A 5,549-nucleotide genomic window follows, 5' to 3' on the forward strand; every position below is an offset into this window, starting at 1 on the left:
ATTTCTTGCTAGTTTTCCTCCTACCTTGCTGGACCCTCATTGTCAGTTTCTTTTGATGGTTTCTCTTCATCTTCCAAACAATGAATGTTGAAGAGTGTTGGGGTGTGGTCCTTGAACCTCTCCTCCATCTATAGTCACTTGCTTGTGATCTCATGCAGTTTCTTGGGTTTGAATATTATCTATGTGCTAACTCTCAAACTTAATTTTCCAACCTGGATCACCCCCACTGGACTCCAGGTTTGTATACCCAGCTGCCCTCCTTTTTTTGAGACAAGGTCTGGCGCTGTCACTCAGGCTGGAGTACAGTGGTACAATCATAGCTCACTGCAACCTCTGCCTCCTGGGCTCAACCTCCACCTCCCAGCTCAGTCTCCTGAGTAGGTGAGATTACAATCATGTACCACCATGCCTGGCTAATTTTTGTATTTTTTCTTTTTGTAGAGATGGGGGTCTCACCTTATTGCCCAGGCTGCTCTTTAACTCCTGGGCTCCAGTGATTTTTTCACCTCAGTCTGTCAAAGTGAAAAGACTGGGATTACAGGCATGAGCCACTGCACCTGGCCTGAATATCTACTAGGTATCTCAAGCCTGAAAAGTCTACAATTAAACTCTGATCTTCCCCAACCTGTTCCTCCCGTAGTCTTCCCTGCATCAGCTAATGACAATTCTCCTTCCAGTTGCTCAGGCTAAAACTTTGGAGTCATCCTTAATGACTCTTTTTCTCTTGCACACTCTCTGCATTTTATCCACCTGCAAATTCCACCATCTCTATCTTCAAAATATACAGAATCTGACTCCATTTTGCTGCTTCCACTGCTAGCCTCCAGGCCCACGGTGCTGGCCACTATTTTTCACTTGGAAAATTGCAGTAGCCTCTTTTATTCCCCCTTTTTTAAAAAACTTTTTTTAAAAAATTATTTTTTTGAGACAGAGTCTTGCTCTGTTACCCCAGGCTGAAGTGCAATGGTGTGATCTTGGCTTACTGTAACCTCTGCCTCCCAGGCTCAAGCAATTCTCATGCCTCAGCCACCCAAATTGCTGGGATTATAGGCGCCTGCTACCATGCCAGGCCTACTTTTTATATTCTTAGTAGAGATGGGGTTTCACCGTGTTGGCCGGGCCAGTCTTGAAGTCCTGACCTCAAATGATCCACACGCCTTGGCCTCCCAAAGTGCTGGGATTACAGGTGTGAGTCACCACACCCAACCTCTACATACATTAGCTCCTTTAATCCTCATCTAAAAATTCTTGTGGTAGATATGAAGAGTCTTCAAAAAATTCACTGAAATGCATATAATGAATGAAAATACTATACATGGATTTCAAACATTTTTTTGTACCAAAATAAAAGCATACTAATTTGTCATAACCTTTTGCAACAGGATCTGGTTTGAGGCACTAAGGATAAGACATTTGTTTGAAAGGAGCCTCTATCAGAGCAACATGAATTCTGCTAAAAAACCACTTTTTTTTTTTTTTTTTTTTTAAATAGGGCCTTACTCTGTTGCCCAGGCTGGAGTGCAGTAGCATGATCACATCTCACTGCAGCCTTGACCTCCTCCACTCAAGTAATCCTCCCACCTCAGCCTCCCAAGTAGCTGGGGTTACAGGTGTGCACCACCACACCTGACTAATTTTTTTGGGAGAAGGGGGATGGAGTTTCACTCTCATCGCCCAGGCTGGAGTGCAATGGCACGATCTCGGCTCACTGCAACCTCCACCTCCCAGGTTCAAGTGATTCTCCTGTTTCAGGCTCCTAAGTAACTGGGATTAAGGTGCGTGACACCAGGCCTGGCTAATGTTTGTGTTTTTAGTTGAGATGGGGTTTCACCATGTTGGTCAGGCTGGTTTCAAACTCCTGACCTCAGGTGATCCACCCACCTCAGCCTCCCAAAGTGTTGGGATTACAGGCGTGAGCCACCATGCCTGGCCAATACCACAGTTTCTTTACCCACTTGTTGATGGATGGACATTTGGGCTGGTTCCACATTTTTGCAATTGCGAATTGTGCTGCTATAAACATGCGTGTGAAAGTATCTTTTTCATATAACGACTTCTTTTTCTCTGGGTAGACACCCAGTAGTGGGATTGCTGAATCAAATGGTAGATCTACTTTTAGTTCTTTAAATAATGGCCACACTGTTTTCCATAGCAGTTGTACTAGTTGACATTCCCACCGGCAGTGTAGAAGTGTTCCCTGTTCACCGCATCCATGCCAACATTATTATTTTTATTTTTTGATTATGGCCATTCTTGAGGAGTAAGATAGTATCACACTGTGATTTTGATTTGCATTTCCCTGATCATTAGTGATGTTGAGCATTTTTTCACATGTTTGTTGGCCATTTGTATATCTTCTTTTGAGAATTGTCTATTCATGTCCTTAGCCCACTTTTGGATGATGGGATTGCTTTTTTGGCAACAGTTTTTGATGCTCAAGGCATTTTGCTTGTTGACTTTCTGGAGAGCCAAAGAACAATAACATCTGCTTATTAGGAGAGTGTTTTAAGGAAATTAGTCAAAGCTTCTCCAGAAAAATGGCTGGCAGTTGTACTGGAGAGTTCTCCACCACCGCAATGCTTCTGCTCATTCCTCTCATCAAACAAGGGCAATTTTACAAGAATTTCAGTGAGAAATCATTAGGAATGCACCTTACAGTCCTGATTTGAGCAGTTTAGAAATATGTTTCACAACATATTAAATATTTTAATCTCTTGACTTACGTATTAGTCAGAACTCCTCTAGTTGCAAGTGACAGAAATCCAACATAGACTATGGAAAAAAAAATTACCTTAAAGAATTAATTGATCCTGGGCTGGGTGCCATGGCTGGCTCATGTCTGTAATCTCAGCACTTCGGGAGGCCGAGGTGGGTGGATTATTTGAAGTCAAGAGTTCAAGACCAGACTGACCAACATGGTGAAGCCCCATCTCTATAAAAATACCAAAATAAAATCAGCTGGGCGTGGTGGTGTGCACCTGTAGTCCCAACTACTGGGGAGGCTGAGAGAGGAGGCTCTCTTAAGCTCCAAGGCAGAGGTTGCAGTGAGCTGAGATTGCGCCACTGCACTCCTCTTTACAGAGGGAGACTCTGCAAAAAAAAAAACAAAATAAAAATAAGAATTGATCCTGGATGCAGGGCCTCAAAGCATGTGCCCAGGAAACTGAGGTTCTTGGCTCTCCCTGCCTCTAACTTTGTTTCCAGCAGTCATCCTCCCTCTGTTTGCTGGGTAAGACGCCCTGCCAGCTCCATGCCAACAGGAGTTGCACCGTTCCAGTCCTCAGAGTCTTCCCGAGTCCACAACAATCCAACAATCCCCTCAAAAGACTCTGAATAGAGGCCAGGTGTGGTGGCTCATGCCTGTAATCCCAGCACTTTGGGAGCCCGAGGCGGGTGGATCACTTGAGGTCAGGAGTTCAAGACCAGCCTGGCTAATATGGTGAAACCCCATCTCTACTAAAAATACAAAAATTAGCCAGGCGTGGTGATGAGCTCCTGTAATCCCAGCTACTCGGGAGGCTGAGGCGGGAGAATTGCTTGAACCTGGGAGGTGGAGATTGCAGTGAGCCAAAATTGCGCTACTGCAGTCCAGCCTGGGCAACACAGCGAGACTCTGTCTCAAAAAAAAAAAAGACTGATAGAGCTGCTTAGGTCCTATGCCCAGTCCAGCCTGGGCAACACAGCGAAACTCTGTTTCAAAAAAAAAAAAAAAAAGACTGATAGAGCTGCCTAGGTCCTATGCCCATTCCTGAGCAACCTCATGTTCAAGGATGGAGTACTCTAACTGTCAAAGACAATGCCATGTGTGTACCAGAGGGTTTCATTTCTTCCTGGCTCGGGAGAAACTACATTCCCCAGATACTCTTTTTTTTTTTTTTTTGAGACGGGGTCTTGCTCTGTCGCCCAGGCTGGAGTGCAATGGCCAGATCTCAGCTCACTGCAAGCTCCGCCTCCCGGGTTTACGCCATTCTCCTGCCTCAGCCTCCCGAGTTGCTGGGACTACAGGCACCCGCCACCTCGCCCGGCTAGTTTATTTTGTATTTGTAGTAGAGACGGGGTTTCACTGTGTTAGCCAGTGATCTGACCTCGTGATCCGCCCGTCTTGGCCTCCCAAAGTGCTGGGAATACAGGCTTGAGCCACCGCGCCCGGCCCCCCAGATACTCTTATGTCTGGTGGAAGCATGTGACTAGTTCTGAACAATGAATGTGGCACAAGAGAGGCTTACAGCTTCTGAGCTGGATCCTAAAATGCATCCCCCTCCCCCCATCTTCCATGCTGTCTCTTTGCTTGTCTATGGTGGAGGCAGGCTCAGGTCTAATCAAGGGCTCCAAGGAAGCCCTAAGTAACACTGGAAGCGATAAAAGGAAGGAGCTTGGATTTCTGCTTAGAGGAAAGTCTTCTCAGGTCCTCCCCCAACAACTTCCCAAAAAACCCTCATTGAGCTGTCATATAACCAAGAAACAAACTTCTTATTCTATTGAGCCACTGAGATTTGTGGTTAGTGGTTATCAATCGACTGTGAGTAGATTGGCTCAAATGCTGACTCCTGATGTGGGACTTTTGCTTTAAAACAAGGCATACTGGACAGGTGCGGTGGCTCATGCCTGTAATCCCAGCACTTTGGGAGGCCAAGGCTGGCGGATCACTTGAGGTCAGCAGTTCGAGACTAGCCTGGCCAACATGATGAAACCCCATCTCTGCTAGAATTACAAAAAATTGGCTGAGCATGTTGACATGCACCTGTAGTCCCAGCTACTCGGGAAGCCGAGACAGGAGAATCCCTCGAGCCCAGGAGGTGGAGGCTGCAGAGAGCCGGGATTGTGCCACTGCACTCCAGCCTGGGTAACACGGCAAAACTCCATCTCAAAAATAAACCAAAAATAAGGCACACCAGAGCCATAAAATGTAGGAGGGGCTGTTCCCAATGGAAAGGCATGTGGGTCAGACAATAAAAGAGCAGATAAACAACCCACTTATCTTGAGTTTGGGAATCAGTCCAAAGGAAATAATCCAAAAGGAAACTAAATTATTTTGAATAAAGATGTTCATTGCAGAGTTATTTATAGTAGCAACAGATTGGAAGTGTCTCAGAAGCTCGAAACATGGATGTGATAAAGCAAAGTATAGTTGATCAGTTTAATGGACCCATGGATACGTCGAACTGTGTATCGGAAACCTTGCTGAATAACAGATGTTAAGCACAAAAGGATTTAGTCCTCTCCTTACCCCTTACAAAGGCGCTGGGGGTTGGGCCTCCCCCGGCAGCTGAATTGAGGAGTGGAATCTTCAGAACTGGGGACCCGAATCAGGGAGTTCCCCCTAGATCTGGAGGAAGAAACTGAGCCAAAAGTTGTTCAGCAAACTGGGCTCCACATTCATGAGAAGAGACCCAGGAAGAGACATGGGATCAAGGTGTGGAACTGGGGAGAGAAGACAAAACTTTGATCAGATGAGGATCAAATTGGGAGGCAGAGAGGGTGTGTGGGCTGTTAGATGATGCTCAGGATTGGCTTTTGAGGGTGGCTGGGCTGGCTAAGCAAAGGACCGG

Source organism: Colobus angolensis, unplaced genomic scaffold (genome assembly GCF_000951035.1).
Source record: "Colobus angolensis palliatus isolate OR3802 unplaced genomic scaffold, Cang.pa_1.0 Scaffold1, whole genome shotgun sequence".
Classification (NCBI taxonomy): Eukaryota; Metazoa; Chordata; class Mammalia; order Primates; family Cercopithecidae; genus Colobus; species Colobus angolensis.